Source organism: Talpa occidentalis, unplaced genomic scaffold (genome assembly GCF_014898055.3).
Source record: "Talpa occidentalis isolate TD23 unplaced genomic scaffold, MPIMG_talOcc4v2.1 talOcc4.7, whole genome shotgun sequence".
Lineage (NCBI taxonomy): Eukaryota > Metazoa > Chordata > Mammalia > Eulipotyphla > Talpidae > Talpa > Talpa occidentalis.
In genome coordinates this window covers 85,359,426-85,381,180 of record NW_023605083.1, presented here as the reverse complement: position 1 = coordinate 85,381,180, position 21,755 = coordinate 85,359,426, and the positions used below count along the sequence as shown (strand labels likewise).

Below are 21,755 nucleotides of genomic sequence, written 5' to 3'. Positions count from 1 at the left end.
CTCAGCTGGCTTGCATCCTGAAGACCGGGCCGCCCTCCAGGAAAGATGGGATTTCAGAAAGGGGAGCAGAAAGGAGACCCAGGCCTGACTTGAGGAGTGGGGAGGAGGAGGCTGGTTGGTAAAATTTTCGTTCTGCATAACCCCAAACCACCAGGTAAGTCATCTGTATTAGCATGAAAGCAACTTTGATAAATCCTCTGCTTTGTATAACCGATATCCTTTGATTACTTAAGTTTGCAATCAACTCTCAATTATTTGCAGCCCTGTTGTGAATTATCTGAAGCCAGCCTGGGTTTCAATTCTGGAACGTTTTTAAGCAGAAGCATTTCAGTGGCCTCACTCCCACCCCTACCTGTGGTTTCAGGGGGGCAGGAGCTGCAGTCAGTGAGGAAGATGGGGCTATGGAAAAATTCTAAGTTCACACAGCTTCACAACATTTATCATACATTCCCAAACACTGTCTAGACCAATTTCCCTAATATCAGATGTAGCCTTTTCAAGTATAAAGCAAACATAGAAATTTGAAGACAAGGAGAAAGGATATGTAAGGGAGCAACCATTAGAGATTACCTTTTATGCTGCTGACCCCCCTGTTGGGTAGATAAGAGAAAAATGGAATCTATATAGCCATGCCAAGAATGTCTCACTATAAGATAGTCTCACTGGTTGAAAAGACCTGCAGTTAGTCTCCCTGATGGCGCAGGGGTTAAAGTCTCAGAGCTATGAAGTTGTTGCCAACCACTACGGCCTGAGTTTGATGCCCGGCCAGGGCGGTGACCCACATAGCACAGCAGACCTCTCCTGTCTCACCCGCTGCTCCCCTCAGCAGCGTATTTCAGTAGATCTGCTTGTTCTGCTCCCCACTCTGTCTCTGATGAATTCTTTCACCCCCCCACACCTCTGGCCTACACCCCAGTTCTTGTATGCATAAATAAATGAAAATAAATCTAAAAAAATTAAAAATTAATGAAAAGACCTGCAGAGAAAGGCACGGGGTATGACTGACCTTAAATGCTGGCTCACAGGAGGCATGCAATTTACAACTTACCAGCTTCTGAGAAAAAAACATTCCTTTCTCCAAGGACAAATCTTTGAGAAGATTATTAGTGACCATCTCTTCCCCTCCATACCATCTCTCCTGAACAGCAGGCACTTCCCAGAATTCTGGGTGATTCAACATCCCCGACCCCGTCCACCCAATACAGGTCCTTCATCTGAGTTAGTAAACAATCTTCATAAGTAGAGGGGACACCTGGATAAATGCTGTACCTCTAATTCCCATGAGGAGGCACAGGCCAAGCTAAGTGCCTCTTCCCACCCTGCACACACTCCTTCTGAGCTTTAATGTCTACTGAGGCTTCAGAAGGGATGACTTCTGCTGCTAGAGTGAAAAGGATCAAGGCTGAGGTTCCCCTTAGCCCTGGGTAGACTTGAAATCTACTTGATGTCCAGACCTTGTGCCCACTCCCATTCCATATTGCCTCACTTCTGGGCACAAGGACAGAGACCTGGACCAAGAGAGTTTCCAAGGCCAAGGGCTCAGGTACACAGAAGGAGGGGCAGCCAGGTGGGGAACCAGAGTAGAAAATGACACTGGCTGATCCATCCAACTCCTGATCCAGGCAGCCTTCCCTCAAGCCTGAGGTCCAGTGCCTGGGTGGCTCCATCTGCCAGCCCAAATGGGCAGAAAGAGAGAACACTGCATATGAAGTCCCATTGGCCACACACTCATGGCTCTCTCTGCTACCTATGTGTGACTTTCGTGAATGTGTGACTTTCGTGAGGCATTTCCAGCTCAGGTCTCACTCCCTGTAAAATGGGTTTGATAATGGCTCCTGACACACCAGGTGAGAGACGGCCAGCACACACAGCCCAGCTGGCCAGCCTCCGTGCTGCCTCACATCTGTCTCCTTTCCTCGTCCATGAAAGGGTACTAACTAATTCCATCCTCAGCCAGAGAGGTGAAGAGCAAATGGGATTGTGCAGGTGAAGCACTTGGCTGGGTGCCTGGCATATAGAAAACCTACAAATGCGCCTTTTCAGTCACATTTCTAAAGCAGTTCCTGGCGCTCCAGAACCTGCCCCACCCCCTCCCAGGCTCAGCCCTTTCCATTCCGCACCCCTTTCTCTCAGAGCCAGTGGAAAGGGGTTAGAGTTGAATCAATTCAGAGCTGCCTCCCTGTGTGCTTTGTGTGGAGCAGCTTGCGAGCCCCAAGGCTGGACCCTGTGAACCTGCTTTGTTCGCTCTACCCCGGGGGCTGAGCAGGGTGACTTCAGCTGCCTGTGAGGGGCCCAGTGGGGGGGGGGGGGGGGGGGGGGGGCTAGCAGGGGGAGCTATTGAGAAGTGATGAATGGGTGGTTCAAGGTATCCGGCTGCTCCTGCCTCTCCTGGGATCCACACAGTGTGAAATGAGCATGGGCTCTGACCAAGCGGAGGAGGTACAGACGGGTGGAAGGAGCAAGGGAGGGCAGGAAGCTTCAAAAACTGTGTGGATAACCAGCTTGTGGCAGATACAGGGTGGGTGAGGGAGGCGGAGGAGCATGCACGGAGGATGACACCGGTGGCGGGACCGAGGTAGCGCGCCTGTGTCGACCACGGCCATCTTGCAGAGAGTCCCAAATCTGCAGGGTGGAGGCTGGCTCCTGCCAGAGGGGGCTGGACTGAAGGGCCCAGGTTTTTTACTCTGAAAAGGCTCCTGGGACCAGCCCAGGTGGAGGCCCTTGAGGGACAGGTAAAGAGAGGGATGTCAGCACTCTCCCTGGGAGGGCTGGTTAACTACATGCGGCAGCTGTGGCACCCAGCCCCCTTCCCTGCAGGGGAAAAGCCCACTTTGGAGGTGTGAAGGGACTATGAAGCAGACAGGCCCTTCAAGGGCCTGGTTTGGACCCAGCTTCAGGGCGGTAAGTGTTGATCAAATCTTTGTGGCTGCAGCTTTCCCCAGCAGCCTGGGAAGGAGCTGAGCACCTGGGGTTAAGGCTGGGGGTAGAGGGGTTCCTGGGAGGACTGCTTACTGCTGCGAGGCTGCTGAGTGAGGAAGATAGGCAGAAGGAAGCAGCAGGGGCAGACAATGGGGTTTCCATGACTGGTGATATACCTTTCTTGCCACATTTGTGTGCAGGCTCTTCCAGAAGTATAGTCACCCCAAACCCTGGGCCCTTTCAAAATATTCCCTAAGGGCCCATCTCATGTCCCAGGAGGCAGCCAGCTGAGCCAATACCCATGGCAATACTCACCTCCCCTGCCACAAAGAATAAAAGTGGTGCCTCCTCCTCTTTGGCTTTGTACTTGGCAATTATCTTCTCAGCTATTGGCTGGATTAGCTGCTTGGCGGCCTCGGACTCCCCATCATCCTCAGAATCTGTGATCGGGGAGAGAAAGATTCAGAGAGCACTGGCTTGTCACCGTGGCATCCTCTGAGGGACCCTGGGACCAGGGCCTAAAATGCTCATCTGGACAGCTCCTTAATGGAAAGAGTATCCCCTGGTGGGACACAGGCCTCGCCTCCTGGGTGCCTGAGGAGGAGCGTACAGTGTGCACACACATGCTTGCACTGTGTGGCTCGCTTCTGCGCCACGCTCCCCAGGAACAGCCTCACTAAACAGCACTGATGCCACAGGCAGAATGGCCCTTTTCATTGAATTCTTCACAAGCTGAGCTTCCCCTAAGCCAGGACCTGAGATTGCCAGTTTCAATCACAGCATGAGATGCCACGACCTCAGACGGATGGCTTCCTAGTGAAAATGGCAGAACTGGTGGCAGTGGGGAGGCTCAGGGCTGCTGGAAACCAAACTGACAGTTGGACTTGCCTAGGAGGGGATGACTATTGCAGGGCAGGGTTGGTGGGGGTGGGGGTGGAGGGGAGTTGGGTGCACAGATAGTCCACCAGGTGACCAGGCTCCTGAGAACCCCCTCAGGCATCTTTTACCCCAGTGCAACAGGACCCCAGTGCTCACTCCTGCTGCAACTATCACCAAGAACAAGAGCAACATCCCTCAGTGGTAAATCAGGGGAGGAGAGAGCAGGTGCAGTAGGGAGCTTGCACCCAGAAATGCCACTGCCAAGAGGCCCACAGCATGCAGACGTGGGACACATTCATCTAAGAGCTGTGTGATGCTGGGAACCCTCTGGGACCCTGTTTCTATATCTGCATATGGCCAGTGAGGTTCCCAACTATCCCTTGGTTCAGAATTGTTCCCTAGTAGGCTCAGAGTATGGCTGTGTAGGCCTGCAGCAGGCAGGGAGGCCCCAAGGTGAATGAGCTCCCAAGGTCATCTCTCCCCAAGTGACCTCTGTCCTCTAAACACGGGACCAACCTATGGACCTGCTTACATAAGAATTTCCTTGTGTCTGCCTATTGGTTCTCCTGGAGTGGTGGGGGATGAAAGGGCAAATGAGACTTCCAGTGAACAGGGGTAGGATGTTGCAAACAACCCCACCCTCCTCAGTGAAATGGACATGGCAGCATCTCGGTCATGATCCTCATATCCAAAGTCATTTTGAGTGGGAGGAAAGAAACACATCCTAAAGCAGAGGGTGAAGTGGCCTTGGGCAGCAGTTGCTCCATTTGCAGAAGGAACGAGGCTCATCCCACAGGGCTTGAGGGAACCTGGGGTAGGAGCTCCTGTGTCCTGTCCAGCCAACCACAGTCACCAGAGTGCCAGTGTGACAAAGACTGAGGGCACCAGGTCACAGAGATGTCATCCTGCAGCTGGGAATTGGCAGACCTGCCCCCGGGGCAGTTGAACAGAGCACAGGTGATGAGAACAGCAGGGTAAGGCTCCACTGAGGGGGCCCAGTCCCAGCAGCTGCGGTGCAGGCCCGCCTCCTCCAACAAAGGGCCTGTTCATCAGGGGGACAGAGGGCATCCTTGGGCCTGACCTATTCTTCCCAGCTGGCAGTTGGGAGCAGCAAGGAAGGAAAGCACAGCAGCAGCTCCCAGAACACCTCCCACAGGGGGCAGAGCCATGAATAAATCATTGGGGTCAAAAGCAAGGCTGCTGGAGGGAGACAAAGCCCCAAGCACTGCATTGTTGTGATGGGAAGAAGCTGCGGGACAGACATCTCCGTTTGGAACCTGCCCTGTCCCTGTCCCCCGACTGTGCCCTCTGCTGTTTCCATACCTACGAAGAGGACGAGGCAGGGGCCCTCGTTGAGCTGCACGGCGTTGGAGTCGGAGAGCTCCAGCACGGGCTTGGGGTGCCAGGGGAACTCCCTGCAGTCCTCATCGTTCAGCACCTCCACCCGCCCCTGCCTCGTGATCACGTCTCCCTGCGGGTCCAGCACGATGAGCGTGGGGATGCCTGCAGGAGAGAGAGCACACGCGCTTGGCCACAGCCCGAGAGGCAGCTCCCCAGGAGCACCAGCCTCCCCAGTTCACAGAGACTCAGGAGGCGATAAGGAGTCTTGGGGTGGGACCCAGCCTCAGCGAGAGAGACACGGACCAAGGGGGGAGCCACAGGCTCCTTCTCCAAGGAACCCCGGGTCAGTCACATCACCTCTGGGGCTCTATCTGTCACGGCAGTATACTGGTGAATGTACTGCAGGCCCTACTTCACCCACTAAGTAAAGATCAAGGGGTCATGCATTTAAAGGACTGAGCACCTGGTGGGCCTCCCTGGTGGTGCAAGGGATTAAGATGCAACCTATGGAGCTGTCTGCAGCCACTGCAGCACGAGTTCGATCCCCAGCCAGGTAGCTGACCTCTCCTGCCTTGCCTGCTGCTCCCCTCAGCAGTGAATTTCAGTAGATCTGCCTGTTCTGTTCCCCACTCTGTCTCTGGCGAACCCTCTCCCCCCAACACACATACCTCTGGCCTGTACCCCAGTTCTTGTATGCATAAATAAATCTTAAAAAAAACAAAAAGAACTTAGTACCCGGTCTTGGCATCTAGAAGAAGTTGGTAAACAGTGGCCTCCTAAAGAGATCCCAAAGAAGCAGGAGACACTCCCTCCACCTGTAATCTAGAACCTACCAGAGACGGTGTAAAAACACACCCCTCCCATGAGGGGTTCTTGCTGTACACACATCAGCATAGACAACACGTATGAGGGCCCCGCCAGAGTGAGCACAAGAGCCCGTGGGGAATGAGCCAGGGGCTGGGGAAGCAGCAGGACAGCTGGCTGCTAGTGAGTGCCCCATTCCCTTGCCTGAAGAGGGTCTCACATCTGCTCTCTGGAGGCGGGCAGTCCCTGAGGAAGCATGCAGATGGCACTGAAGACGGGCATATTAGCATCCTGAGCTGGGGTAAGAAGAAATGCAACCAGAGTTCTCCTCAAAACTGCCCGCCCCCCCATAAAGACTCAGATGAACAATCAGAGCAACCCCCATCTGGGGGTACTGTCTTGTTTGGGTATTCCATCTCTCTGCTCTTTGCACTCCACTCCCTGCTATTTCACCTCCAGCCAGAGCTACTACCCCCCACGAACCGCAGCTCCTGGAGTCAGCCTCAGTCCTGCCCTTTGGGGACACTTGTCTCTCCACTGGCAGCCAGGCCACTACCTCCTCACATTAATCAGCTGCCTCTCCTCTGGAGCTGACCAGAGCTTTAATTTTATATGGGCCAGAGAAAGCCAGGGCGATTTAATATTTATAGATTCCAAAGCATTCAGTTAGTAATTTGCTCCACTGACATTTTCCTTCTCCGTAGGGGGGACATCGAGGTACCAGAAATATGGCCCCAGTGTTTTGTAACCTACCATGCTGGCCAGCTCAGCAGGTGTGCAGTGTGGGCTGTCTTCAAAAGGAAAAATGAATCCATTATGTTCACACCTATTGGAAGTGACTTGGCGTGTTAGGGAACAGGTCCAGATAGAAATGGGCTCCAGGACTGCCATTCCCACTGACTCACTCACAAAGCACACAGAGAGGACTCCTCAGGGCCTTCAAAGAAGTGCTTAGAGCGGTTTCGGACCTTCTGAGACTCAGGGCATTTCCAGTCCCATCCTCACCCCTGCCTGTTTTCCCCAGAGGCCCAGGCTCACCTCAGCTGTGTCCCCATCCCTGAGGATCAGGCTGGGCATTGGTCAGCCACCTTAATGGAGGATGGGGCTAGGGCCACGACAGGCCAGCCCGCAGCAGATGAGTACTTCCAAATGCCACGACCATCAGAAAAATGCTTTGACAAAGTGCTCAAATCAGAGTTGGTGTTTCTGAAATTGGGCCATTACAAGCACTGGGTTAAGCCAGGGCACACCCACTGCTATGATTAGACACAGCAGCAGGCCTGTCTGGAGGCCAGACAAGGGATGCCGACTGCATTTATGGAGGACAAGCAGGCAGCGAGGAAGGGAAGGCAGGGAAAGTAAAAATCTTGAAGGCAAAGAAGTCCACTTTCTGGTTTTGTGCCTCAGTTTCTCCAGGGGACTATTTGAAAGGGTTACTACATGAAAGCCATCTTACCATGGCTGCAGCCAGTGGGGACCAGAATTGCAGATTGGGGACATGGAGGAATCCTTGGCTTATTCTACCAATGAACAGCAACCCTGGGGCCTTGGGTCTCCCCACCTTTCCCCATGGCTCTGGAAACCAAAGTCCCTGCTGTGTTTGGTGCTTTGAGTGAAGCGGCTTTCTAAGAACCCATGATAATGAGGTGCATATAGCTGTGATGCTTAAACAGAGAGCAACTTGGTAATATAACCAGTCAGGCTTTGATCCAGAGAAGCCCTTTTCTGGCACATGGACAGGGTGTCTGTATGGGGGGTGGGGGAGAGGAGAACCTGCATGCATGTGCTAGGTCCCCTTTCTATCTCCTGATGGTGGGTTAGCTTGGTCCCAGAGCCCTAAGTGCTTTCCTCCAAGGGTGAACCAGGGATGAGAAGGGAAGCTCACCTTTCTGGTGCATCTGCTCTGTGCTGGGCCCGGCACACATGCTCTCTCGCCTGCTCCTCATAACAGATAGTTGCGAGAAGCATGTTATGCTCCATTTTGCAGATAGTCAAGTTACCCACCCAAGGTTATCTGGCGAGTAAGTGGCCAAGCTGTGATAGGAACCCTGGTTTGCTGCAAAAGCTTCTGTTCTTTCTACCAGGCCACCAGCTGGTGGTGAGGGGCTCTCAAAGCACCTGGGTTGGGGACTCTCATAAACAGGGCCTCTGTATCTGTAGCCTTTTGCTCTACCCACTCCCTGTCTCTTCCTTTCCAAGACTGAGGGGAAGGAGGCTGACATTACAATCAGCTCTTCCCTTTCCTCCCCACATCCTGCATTCCCTGCTCGCCCCTTCCCTTGAAGCAGGTTCCCTGAAGCAGAGACTTCTAAGGAAAAAATAGGGCAAAGCTTCTAAAACGAAACTTAAAGGGAATGGAAAATTTCTAATCGATGCCGTTCTACAAGATAACTTCCACACCAGTGAGAGGCTTCCCTGAAGAGGGTGGAAAAGAAGCAGCTCAGCTCAAGTTTGCTTAAACTTGTGGTTTCCTGGCTTAGCTGGCTGGCATGGATGGGGGTTGGGGGGGTGCCTGGTGGAAATTCTAAGGATGATCCAGGCAGTCACAACTTCTTGGGACTTTGTTCCCACGGCCATCAAATGGGGAGCATGGTGGTTTCCTAGAGCTGGGTGATGTAGGCCAAGGGTACAGGGGGGTAAAAGGATTCACCAGAGACAGAGTGGGGAGCAGAACAGGCAGATCCACTGAAATACACTGTTGAGGGGAGCAGCAGGTGAGACAGGAGAGGTCTGCTGTACCATGTGGGTTAGCTCTCTTGCCAGGGATTGAACTCAGGCTTTGGTGGTGATAGCACTGAAACTTAACCTCTAGGCCATAAGGGAGGCCCCAGTTTTCTGTCTTATTTGCTTCTTGTGAGGATGAGATGAGAAGCATAAAATGCTTTTTCACATAGTACCTGGTATAAAGTACTCCACAAATATCAGCTCTTGTTACAAATAAGTTCATTGGCTTTTTTTTTTTTTTTTTAATCATCCCTCAGTTGATTATTTGGCCATGAGAGGGCAGAGATATAGAACTGCTGCCCTGGTCTGGTAAGATAAACAGAAACCTCCAGTTTGGCTGGAAGAAGTCAGCTACAGAATTGGAGTGGAGAGACACTGTTAGCTCCATGGCCAGAGCACCAGTAAGTAATGTCTGCCAGGTGTGGGGTTGGCATTCTTTCACTTTCACTAGCCCCAGCTTAACTTTTGGGCCTAGAACGTGGGCCTTCTGATCCCAGAGAGGGCCTTAGCCCCAAGCCCCCTGCCCTGACCGAGCAGTAGACCTACAAGCATTGCCAAAGAATCACCTTCACCATTTCCCTCAAAACCTAGAGAGAAAGGAGCCAGAAGACCGGCTCCACACTGTTTCCTCTTGGGAAGAGGCTACTTGTAAGTAATCAAGACAACCTCAAAGTTGTGTACTGAGACTGCCTGCAGTTTTGCATGGCTGCTTTTCTATGGCCAAAGAAACAGGGAGTTTTGAAGGGGGTGGCTTGATAGTGGGGGCCCTGGGGTGGAGAAGCTCAGATCTTATAGCTCCCTGGGAAGGGCAGAGTACTGGGACCAGAGACTCAAGACTGTTGGCAACTGGGAAGAGAAATGGGAGGAAAAGCAGACCCTAGTACAGCAAGAGCAGGTGAGGGCACATTGGCAAGGCAAAATATTATGCAATCACAAGTGTGGACTGTGATAAAATGGAAAATGTTTGCAATATACTGTTACACGGAAAGTGAAGTCTACACAGTCTGAATGATTACAACTATGTATAAGTATGTGTGCGTGTGGATAGAGACCAAAAGGGGCTAAGGAAAGTGAAAACAGTTGTGCTAGTGAGGCAGGAATGTGGGTCGAAATAGATATATTTGAGTTTTTTGAATGGAGTTATGATATATTAATATAAAATAAAAATCATACAAGAACCGAAGGGCAGTAGGGGTGGGACTGACAAATATAAACCATGCCTTGGCCAAGTCAATTGCCACTCCATTCATCAGGCCCCTCATTTCCTCCCCTGCCCATGCCCCCAAAACCTCCCCTTGCTTAGAAAGCTAAGGGAAAGGAAGACGGCGGCTTGGTTTGGGTGGTGAAGCTCAGCGAAGCCCAAGGGAGGTCAAAGAAATGGGCCTAGGGGCCTCCCCTGGTGGCGCAGCGGTTGAGTGCTGGGCTGCGAAGCTGCCCGCAGCCTCTGCAGCGCCGGTTCGATTCCCGGCCACCGGCAAGGGTCCCACATGGCGCGCAGACCTCTTGTGCTGCACCCGCTGCTCCCCTCAGCAGTGTATTTCCTCAGTTTGCCTGTTCTGTTCCCCGCTCTGGCTCTGGTGAATTCTCTCACCCTCCCATGCTTCTGACTGTACCCAGTACTTGTATAAATAAATAAATAAATCTTAAAAAAAAAAAAGAAATGGGCGTGGGTCTACTTGAACTTAGCCAGCAGGCCCAAAAGCTGCCATCAGATGACAAGCTCAGAGACATTTATGGTAATGTTTTATAATACAGAAAATTCAGAAACAACCAGGGGCCACCAAAAGCCAAGCTGATAAATAAGCTGCCGCACAATCAGACAATGAAACCCTTTTTGGCACTGAAAATAAACTAGCCAGATAGAAATATCAACAGGGATAAATCTTGAAAACAAAGGTGAGTGAGAAATGCCAGCTACAGAATATTACACCATGTCAGCATTGAAGTATGCTGCTAGAAAGCACGCCCAGCACTACAATGTATTATTCATGGATTCGTATATATGCTGTACAAATATGAAATGGGATTATGAAGATACACATGAAATACACTGTAGGTTTCTGGAGGGGGGCTGAGAAGGAAGGAGACGGTAGTGCACAGGAGTGAGGGAGCCTCACCTCCGCCTGTAATTAATGCCCCATTTGTTTCTCTTTTAAATACCTAAAGCAAAATGTCAATTCTGGGTGGTGGCCATACAGGTGTTATATTTTTCTCTATCCTTTCCAGGTTTTTCTTTTTTAAATCTTCTCAAAATAAAGACAAGTGAAACAGAATCGTGGAGCTGCTGGGTAGATCCTGAGACAGCCCAGCCTGCCCTCCCCAGGCCCATGGGGGCAAACCCTGAGATTTGTCTATAAAAATCACCAGCACCGCCCCACACCCTCTGCAGATTGAAAAACACAAGGTCTGAACGTTTTGTTTCTATGTAAAATAGATTCTTCCTCAAATTCATTTTTTGAAACGGGCAGGGAAGAGGGCAAAGGAAGGGAAAGAGAGGAGAAGAGAGGGAAATGGAAAGGAGAAGAGGAAAAGAGGAAAGGCAGAAAGATAAGGAACAGAACAAAAGGGGAACAGAGAAACAAGATAAACAAATCCTGGAGTCTCGCACCACTGCCTCCCTGCACCAGGCCTTAAGTACAGTCCTCCGGGCTGCTCTTTGGGTGGCAAGGTCTGTGCTACCCAAAGGTTGGGGGAGGCGGGAAGAGAGGAACAAAACCAGTTAGGGGCCCTTACCCAGGAGGGATGGGGCTCTAAGCCTCCCTGCAAAGAACAGGGTGTTCTCTGACAGCCAGGATTAGTTAGACAATCACTAATGGGATTCGCCTTCTGCCAAGTGTGTCTAAACCCTTTCCTTAGAAAGGCATTTTTAAACAGCTTATAGGGCTGCAAATTCTCGGGTCTGCATAAAAGGGGGCAGGGGGAGCAGCAGAGGGCAAAGAGGCCCTCCCACTCTGGGCAGCCCAGCCCCTCCCCTAAGACAAAGGAAATGGATGAAGGCCAAGTGCCAGGGGAGCCTTGGTGAACTCAGGTGGCCTAGTGAAAACTGTTGGTCAAGAGCCCTGGTTTAGCTCAGAGCACCCAAGGGAGCCCATGATCACTCTGCCAACAGCAATAGGACTTTGGGCCTAAACACCCGCTATGGAGGCCTAGGCAGGTCCTGCTACCGTGTGGAAGGGACGGCTTAAGGGGCACAACCTCAAGATCCAGATCCTTGCATCGCCACTTGGATGGACGGGTGCCACAATAAAAAGTTAGCATTTTACGCAAGGCCAGCTCCGGCGTGCAGGGTGATGCATAGGATACAGCAGGGAGAAGCCCTGCTCCCAAGATGCTCAGAGGATTCTGGGTTTGCTTCACACTACCTGTTTTCGTCTGAACCTGGCAGGGTAACACAGGGAAGCTCTGCCCTCGTATGCAGCAACACACAAAGTGACTGCTAGGCGGAGTTACCCCTCACAAGGCACAAAGACCAGCCAGGTGGCTCACCTCGGGGATGGCATACTCTGGGAAAGCACCTTTATCAAAATACTTCAGAAGACAGAAAGCAGGGAGAGCACCCAGGACACAGAGTCAAACAGGGAGCATGAGCTGTTCAGAGACAGCCCTACAGGGTTTGTTGAAGGCCAGTTACTCAAAACAGCTGAACACTCCATTGACCGAGCTCCGTGTGTGCGTGTGTGCATGTGTGCGTGTGCGTGTACATTGTGACACTGTAACACAATGAAAAATGTATATTTGGTCTTTATCCCAGTAAAGAGTTTCTTTTTGCATGCTAATGAGATGACTGGTGGCTGGGGTCCCCTAAATAGCTTCAGAATGGGGGAGCTGGTGGTCAGAAGGCATGATTAGAAACTTATCAACCTCTGGGAGAGAAAGGCAGGCTGGAGGCCCAGCTAATAACCAATGACCAATGATTTAACAACTTATGTCTATGCAATGGACTCTCTATTAAAACCCTGAAACATTGGGGTTCAGAGAGCTTTCGTGGAGGTGCCGGGAGGTCCACCCAGAGGGCACGGAGGGTTGGTTGGTGTCCCTCCCCACATACCTTTCCTCTGCATCTCTTCCACTTGGCTCTATCTGAGTTACAGCCTTTGTGTAAAGCCATAATAGTAAGTAAATAATTTTCCTTAGTTTTGTGGGCCATTCTAGCAAATTATTGTATTTGAGTGGGGGGTGGTCATGGGAAGTCCTGATTTATAGCCAGTCCTTCAGATAAGTATTTTTTAAAGCCTAAATTTATAAATCAATTTAAAATGTTTAAAGGCATTTACTTAACTTTGTAGGTGGGTCCAAACATTACCCACAGAGCCCTAGCAAGAAGCTGCTGATGTCTAGATATAGAAACAGAATCACAACATCTAAACATCAATGTTAGAAGTTTAAGATCTACAGTTTTTTAAGAAGTTGTATTTCAATAAGTCACATGTGAAATTCAAAACCAATTTAAATATCTGAATAATCTCTTCCATTTACAAAAACCTTTCAAGAAACTCACCTTAGTCGGCACAAGCACAGGGAATATTCTTGGTTCAGGTGTGAAGGAAAGGCAGGCCCCTGACAACACCCTGGAGACAGCAGCCCTCCTGCAGGGACTCCTGACCCCCACCTCGCCATGTGGAGGACAAAGACCCAGAGCTGCCTAGTTCTCCTACACACCCTTTAGCTTCTGGATCAAGATTCAACAAATCAGAAAAACTGAAGGGTGGGTGGGGATTCCCTTGGCCAGCCCTGCCCTTCTTCAGAGAAGGCAGCAGAGGACGGGGGAGGGAAGTGACTCAGGTGGAGCCACATAGATGCTCAGTGGCGGGGCTGAGACTGGAATCTCTATCACACTGTTCTTCCTTCCAAGTACCACCTGCTGCCAGGGAGGGCCCGGGGTGGTGAGGAGGGCATGGATAGTGGAGGCATGTGGTATATCTTAGGTGATCCAGCCAAGTGCAGCAGCCTGTGTACTCCCACCACCACATTCTCTGCCTCCCTGGGTTGTCTATTTCCCTGCCAGAGGGCAGGTGCCAGGCAGCTCTGCCCCTTAGCACTTGGCTCAAAGCCAGGCGTGTAGACACCCAATAAATGTTCCCTGAGAAAAGCACAGATGAACAAGAGAAGAAGAATGAACAAAAAGGGAAATAAAGGAGAGAAGGAGGAAGCGAGGGTATGAAGGAGAAAAAACCCTAACCTGGGCCCACAGGTATACATTCCTTGTCCTAAAAGAGCAGCTGATCCAGGAGAGAAGAGATGCCGTGAGAATGACATCTGGGAAGTGACCAGTGATGTGACAGGAACCGCACAAGCACTCAAATATGGAAGGGAAAGTTTGTTCCCCGGGTGGTGGGGGTTACTGTGGGAGGCAGCATTGAGCTGGAAGGATGGGGAGATGCTCACCAAGGGGTAGGGCGCTTAGCCCTGTGAGATGGCAGGGAGGGTGTGGGGAAGCTGTGCAGGTTTTCTATGGTGCAGACAGGCAAGATGTGGAGAGGGCCTGCAAGGCTGTATGAGAGCAGGCTACAGAGACATGGAACCTCAGGCCGCAGCTGCCGAGGGCTTCTACCAGGAGAGGATTACCACTATCGCAGCATCTTCTGGGAGGTTCCCTCAGAGGTGCTCTGCCAAGTTAGTATGTACAGTCATCTGGGACAGAGGGAGGAGTACCTGGAGCAAGGTGTTGCAGATGTAATGGGGTCATGAAAAGAGGGAGAGGAGCATGGGCGTGAGTGCAGGAGAAACCCAGCAAACAGAGAGGCAGGAGAAAACCAGGAGCAGCGGTGATACGGAAAGAGAGGGAAAAGAGGAAGATACCATCTGCAAGCCAGGAAGAGACCCCTCACCAGGAACCAATCTACCCTGAAGTTTGATCTTGGACTTCCAGCCTCCAGAACTGTGAGAAATCAATTTTTGTTTACGCTGCCTAGTTTGTGGTAATTGGTTATGGCAGCCCAAGCAGACTGGCTTTAGGGGATGATGGGATTTTTCTTTCTTTTTTAAAAAATAATAACTAAGAGAATATAACGAGCATTCCATGAGGTAGAAAAGGAGGAGCAAGTTGCTAAGAGAGAGAAATAAGGAGGCAAGAAAGGCAAGGAAAATTGGACAAGGCAAGGGCAAGACAAAAGAAGAATAAGGGTAAAGTCTTAGAAAGCAGAGATGATGCTTCTTCCAACAAAACAGAAGGGATTGGAAGAGGGGCACAGACATCCTGCTTATGAACCTGATGATGTAACGCAAATGTTTCAATGCAGAGAGGAATGAAACTGAGGAAATTTAGGAGCGCTAACCGTACTCCTAACTAAAGCAGTTCTGCCCAGGAGAGAGGCTGGGAAAGGGGTAGGGACATGGGGTAAGACTGTGCCATGGGAGAGGCCAACAAGAAGCATGTGAAGGGGACCTCAGCTCATGGGCACAGGAAAAGGCCCCAGCCAGCCCTGCTCCACACCTCATCCCTGAGCTTCTGGTCCAACTTATACAGGGCTGCAAAGCATGCTCCTAGTATCCTTGCCCTCTAGAACAGGCTTTGGCGTTTCTCTGCCTTTTATTTTGGAGGAGGCAGTGGGATGCAAAAAAATCCCCTGCCCTGTACTGTGACAACAGTATAGATGACAATAAGAGCGATGTAAATGCTAATAAATAGCATACTATATCTGACAAATATACTGGAAACCAGACCCCTAATGCACATGGAACCCCAAAATGCCATGAAGCAGAATAGGTGACCCTGAAAAGCTGAGGGGAGGCAGAGGCATGGAGGCAGGCACTACACAGCAGGGGCCACCTGGGCCATCTGCTATACTTGAGGGAGCAGCTTGTCTCTCCCCACAGGCAGGCCTGTCATGAGCCGCAGTCTGAGCCTGGGTTACAATGTGTGTTCAATATGTCTGTCAGAAATATTACCCAGACAACCTGCCTCTGGGATTTCTCTTTCAATGTAGCTCAGATGTCACCTGGCATTTATCTCCCTTTGAAATTTTCAAAAGAATCCGTAAGTCTAAAGGACCAAGTCCAAGGACCTCAACATGGTGCTCAAGACACCCTCTATGATGTAGCATCTATTAGCCGTGTCACCCACTCTGCCCTATAGAACACCATAGGCATCCTACGCTGACCTTTGCCCTGGAAGATCCTAAACTCCCTATCTGAATCTCTTCCATTCTGTAAGGCTCTGTTTTACAGCCACTTCCTCCAACAAGCCTTCCTGGCTCAACAGTTATGAGCCAGCTCTCCTCTAAACTGCATTATATCATGTGTGGCCCTGCATTAAAAGTTGCCTTGAGAAGGATCCTGTGTTACTCTTCCATACTCTTATTTCACTGTGCTTTATGTTTCTCTGGCTTGACAGCTAGAGGCAGACAGATCAAGGCAGCAGGCAGTATCTAACAGGCTGCTTACAGGAATGAGTCCTAAGCCTTAGCCTAAGAGGTTGCTGATGCAGTAGGCACAAAACACTGCCAGGGAGAGACTGGAAACCCGTGAGTAAGGAAGCCAGCCGGAGATGGGAGACAGGTCTGAGAGAGACTAGAACAGCTGTCAGGGGAATGGATGCTGTGGAGAAAGCAGAGGAGGGGCAGAGGGCTGGGCAGGTGTGGGGCTGGGCTGTGGCAAGAGCTGGGTTCCAGATGAATCTCACATTCTTTTAGTGTGGCTTGGCTATGACTTGCCTGAATATAAGGCCTGTCCAAGTTAGCTTTCTGATCCTCAGCTGCGGGCTCCTTGAAGTCAGGGATCACACATGTACTTTCATCCTGCCTGCCAGGGCCTTGGGAGGCTATGTCAGAGGAGCACGTCTCTGCACTTTCCTCTTCCTCACTTGTGGTCACCACTTTCTGGGCCACACCTAATAACTGTGGCTCCTACATCTGTAATATTACATGATGACACCTGGAGAATCAGAAAGGAGAGTGCCCTTCTCTGCTTTGAAGGGAGAAAAGAACCAATTAATTACTTTGTGCCCTGCCAATGTTTCACAGAAGGGCGTGCTCCTGCCGAGATGGTGTGTCTAGAAATTTCGCTGAGTATCAAAGAGTTCATGATCCCTCCTCTGAGGTTGCTCTTCTGTGCCTGCCCCACGGGCACTCAGCATCTCACAGAGCACAGGGAGGGCAGACTGCCACCCTCAAGCTGACCCTATATGATACAGACCATCCTCTGGTTATTTATTAGTTTCAGGTGACCCTTTGGCCTTAGCCCTGACCACCAGGAAAGCCCGCACCACAGGCTCCTACATCCACAAAAGGGCAGCTTTCATCGGATTTATTAATAGGAGGCACAGGCCCCAAATATTCTCAAGAGATTAACAGACTTCGATTCAAATACCCAAAATGTAGTCTCTGGACCAGCAGTGCCAGGGTCACCCAGGGCCTCGCTAGAAATGCAGGATCTCAGCCCCACTCCAGACCCATGGGATCTGAATCTGCATTTTCTACAAGATCCTTAGGGGATTCTTATATACCCTTGACATTGACAAGGACTTACTTAAAATTAAATGTTATTTTTGAAACTTTAGCTCCAAATAAAGCCATATGGCGACTCAAAACAGAGAAAGAAAAAAAGCTAAAGAGTTGACGTGTTCCCTCACAGGCTGTGGAATTCCTGGGTAAATTTTGACTTGTCTTTTCTCCCCACTTCCTCTAACACAAGGGCACCGAGAACTCAAATATAAACTGTGACTGTCTAGGGGTGACCAGGATTTGGTACTAGAAAGAGAATGAATACAATTCTTATCAGACGAGTTAAGTGCTTGACCAAGCTAGAAGTTGGCTGGATGAGGCTGGGAAGGAGGTATTCACATAAAGAACAAAACAGTTTGTCTCACTTAAAATGCTAATTTCTGAAAAACACCATGACTAGTACTTCGAATCCAGGCTCTCCACGCTCTCAGGATGTCCACTTTCTCCCCTATGAGGTACTATGTACTCAGGCCTAACTATTACGTTTCAGGAACCATGAGAAGCACTTGATAAACATTATTGTAGCTAGTTCTTTGTGGAGATTTGTCATCACTGTTTTGCAGATGAAGAAACTGAGGCTCAGAGTGATGGCTCTGAATGACGTAACCAAAGATCACTCTCAGGTATGTTTGACAGTGAAAACCTTGGGGTAGGAGTTTAGCCAAGTCATTTGGGAGCACGTGTTCCATCCCCAGTCATGTCACCACTGGGCCAGGTGGTAAGAAGTATTGATAGATGTCTCACCCGGACAAGGACATTAAAAACAAAATGGTCATAATGAGGTACAATTTCATACTATAAAAATTCACCAGAGGGTAAAGAACATGAACATTCATGGAATTAAAGATGTTCTTTTCACTCTAAAAGTAACCCAAAGACGTAGCGAGCTCAGGCGAACAGGTTCCCGAGGAGGCCCGTGGAGCTGGGGACGCCTACCTTGGATTCCGTACAGCCGGTTGAGGCGCGACCGCCGGGCCTCATCAGTGTAGGGGACAGCGAGCCAGGGCATCTCACTGAAGTACTGTTTGAATGAGTCCTCTGACCTATAGAGACATAGGTGGACACAAAGTTTTATTGTTCCCAAATGTTCCACCACTGGGTCCTTGCAACCTCTACCAAGTTGTGCTGAGGGCTTTGCGGACACTGAGACTCCTAATCAGTGTGCCCTCAGGCATCAGGCTAATGACACAAGAGGGCGGTAACCGGCCCATCCTGGTGTACACCAAGCAGCAAACACCTTTTCCCCTAACAGGTAGACACCAAACGAAAATGCCAGGTTGTTTCAGTAGCCTGCTTGCATCCCCCATTGCAACTCGTGCCCAAGCTTTCATGTTTCATGTTTTCATGTTTCAATTCTCTACTTTTATAGAGAACCTAGATATATCCTAACTTGTACACAAAACAGTGATGTGGACAGAACCACTTTTAACCAAGTATAAATCTAGGAATGACAAATATAACCAAGTTGATAGAAAGCAGATCAGGGGTATCCTGGAGCTGGGGATTGGGGGCAAAGATTGACTGAGAAGGACATGGAAAATGGGCATGCTCTCGATATTAATTGTGATGATTATAAGGTAAAAACATTGGTCAAAATTCATTGTATGTAAATTATACTTCAATAAAGTTGATTCTTTTTTAAGATTTGTCTACGTATGCATACAAGAGCTGGGGTATAGGTCAGAGGTATGGAGGGGTGAGAGGATTCACCAGAGACAGAGTGGGGAGCAGAACAGGCGGATCTACTGAAATACACTGCTGAGGGGAGCAGCGGGCCAGACAGGAGAGGTCTGCTGCGCCATGTAGGTCAGTTCTGTGGCCAGGAATCAAACTTGTGCTGCAATGGCTGCTGATAGTGTCATAGTGCTGAGACTTAACCCCTTGCACCACCAAGGAGGCCCCAATAAAGTTGATTCTTATTAAGCTTTAGGAAAGGTGACTGCTATACCTGGTGTGGCTTCCGGCTTGCCCCCACTCACATGCACTGAGATGAGGAGGGGTTTCTGGAGAGCAATGGCAGGACTAGGGGCTAATCAACAGAGCCCACAAGAGCACAGCTCCGAGGACACAGCAATACACAAACACCCTCAATAGGAAGCATCTCAGAGACCTTTCAGGGAGCAGCAGCTTGAGAAGCAGGAGCACAGGTAGCTTGGTCTGAATTGAAACTGGAGTTTTTTAATAGAAAGTCACTGGTGAGGAAAGCCAGTAAGAAGGCAAGAAGCAGAGGACATTGAGGCTAAAAGGACATGACATACTTCAGGCAGAATGTCCACCCTTCTGATTTTTGTGAATGTCCCCAAAGTACATGGTCAGAGCTAAGAAAAATGACTGCACAGTTATCTGAGCTAGGTGCCACATTCCATTAGTCACTGGCCCTTTTCTTTCCATCTTTCCCCCTCCCTATCCTCTCACCATGATATAAAAAGCTGAACAAATCAGGAAAAAAAAATGCATCCTAATCTGAAATGACACAGGACTGAATGGGGACATACCCCAATGTTTACAAAAGAACAGGTTTTCTCAGTTCCCCTTCAGATAATACAGGAGAAAAATGTATCCTCCTCAGCCAATAACCCCAGATATGCCTTCCTAATCCCTATCTCCAAGCTCTACTATAAAGGAGGAGAAATCTCAGGCAAAAGAAGTGCATGTGAATTGCCCATAGAAAAGGAGGCTGCACCACCCCTACCCCAGCACGCACGCATTACCTGTCCGCACTAACGAAGATGATCTCAAATTTCTGGCCTGCCTCCTTGATCTTCCGGTAGGATTCCACCAGGACCCGGGTGAGGCTTCGGCAAGGTGGACACTGAAAAACAAGAGTGGGACCCTACTGTGTGATGCCAGACCTTTGACTTTCCATGTCCCAAACAGCTGCCATCAGGAGTGAGGCAAGCAAGATGCAAGCTGCATGGGGATAGCAAAACCAGCTCCATACAAGAGACAGAAGCAAAACATGTCTCTTGTAGTGGTGAGCATCCAGCATGGGCTCCTCTCCACCCCACACAAAGTGCCAGTAGGTAGCAGTTAAAATGAACCTCCCGGGGGTCATCAGAAGCCTCATCCGAATGGGTTAGGAGGACTGCCCTTTCTGTCCTCAGTCAAAATTAAGTCTTTTTCTCGCTGTTACCATTTGTAATTATGCACATGTATTGCATGCCAACAGTGAACGCATCAGGCACAGAAGAAAGCAAGAATGCCAGGAAATTTGCCACAGTCACACCTACAGAAGCCAACCACTGCTGGTTGTGGTGGCCGCCTCACAATTGTTTTTGTCTGGAGTGAAGCAGGCTTAAACACTCACCCAGTGTGCAGAGAAATAGACGCCTACATGAGACCCCTCCAGGCTGCTGCTCTCCAGGGACTGCCCGCTGTTTCTAAGCAAGGGTCCTGCAATGACTTCCCTGAAGGGTTTGGGTCCCCATGGGAATTCCAGACCTGAAACAGGCACAAATGGCAAAGATGTTAAACTTATTATCGTGGCCTTTGACCCAAGAGGCCTCAGGGCTGTATGGCACAATGAAGTTATCATCAAATAGTATTTGTAAACACATCCATAGAACCTGCAGGGATATAAGCAGAACTCATCCATGGAAGAGCTATCAAGGCTGTGGTTCCAGAAGCTCCTGGGGGGTGTCAAGAAGTACAGAAGTCCAGGTTACACCCCAAGTCTCAGGATCTGAACAAGGCTGAAGATGTAGTTTTAAAACAAAGCAAAACCAATTCCCCAGGTGACTGCGATGATAGAGACACTGCCTCCCTATCAACCATGAATTCTTTAGTTTCAACCCTGTAATCAGTGGCTTCTGACTGCATTTTAGAATCAACTGAGGAATATGATGCTTTAAAATATGATGCTCCGGGCCCACTCCCAGATATTCTGACTCAATTGTCTGTCTTGGGGTCCAGGGAACCAAGTAAGAATTTAAGTCTAGTAAAAGGGAAGAATAAAAATCCACTCAATCCAGATGATCTGTGCGCTGACATATAAGCCCTAGGGCAGGAAGAGCAAACAAGATGTTCCCTGCTCAACAGAACAGTGTTTTCTAACAGGGTGGTCCAAGAACACTGCCTAAAATCTGTCTGGGGCGGGTGGGAGTAGACACATAGACAGGTTAAAAATGCAGGGGACTAAGCCCACCCTGAAACAAACAGATACAAAATTCTCGGGGTGGGTGGGGGTGTCTAGGTATCTGTATTTTTTTTTTAAACATCTCCCTTATAAACCTTTTCTTTTTTTTTTTTTTAGATTTATTTATTTATTTATACAAGTACTGGGTACAGTCAGAAGCGCGAGAGGGTGAGAGAATTCACCAGAGCCAGAGCGGGGAGCAGAACAGGCAGAAGGACCAAGGTACACTACTGAGGGGAGCAGCGGGCAGCAGGAGAGGTCTGCGCGCCATGTGGGACCCTCGCCGGTGGCCGGGGATCGAACCAGCGCTGCAGAGGCTGCGGGCAGCTTCACAACCCAGCGCTCAACTGCTGCGCCACCAGGGGAGCCCGGGAATCTGTATTTTAACAAGATTCCAAGTAGAGTATGTGAGAGACAGAGAGTGTGTTGTGTGTGTTTAAATTATTTTTACTGGGGGCAATTATTTGAAGCAGGTGAAATTTTACTGCGGAAAATCTGCAACCAGTGTGAAT

The 21,755-nt window shown here is 49.9% G+C and overlaps 1 protein-coding gene across 1 annotated transcript in view; it reads right to left on the bottom strand.

Annotated features, from left to right (window-relative positions):
- Positions 1 to 21,755, bottom strand: part of NXN (nucleoredoxin) — a 191,505-nt gene that overhangs the window by 6,945 nt on the left and 162,805 nt on the right. The window lies entirely within an intron of this gene.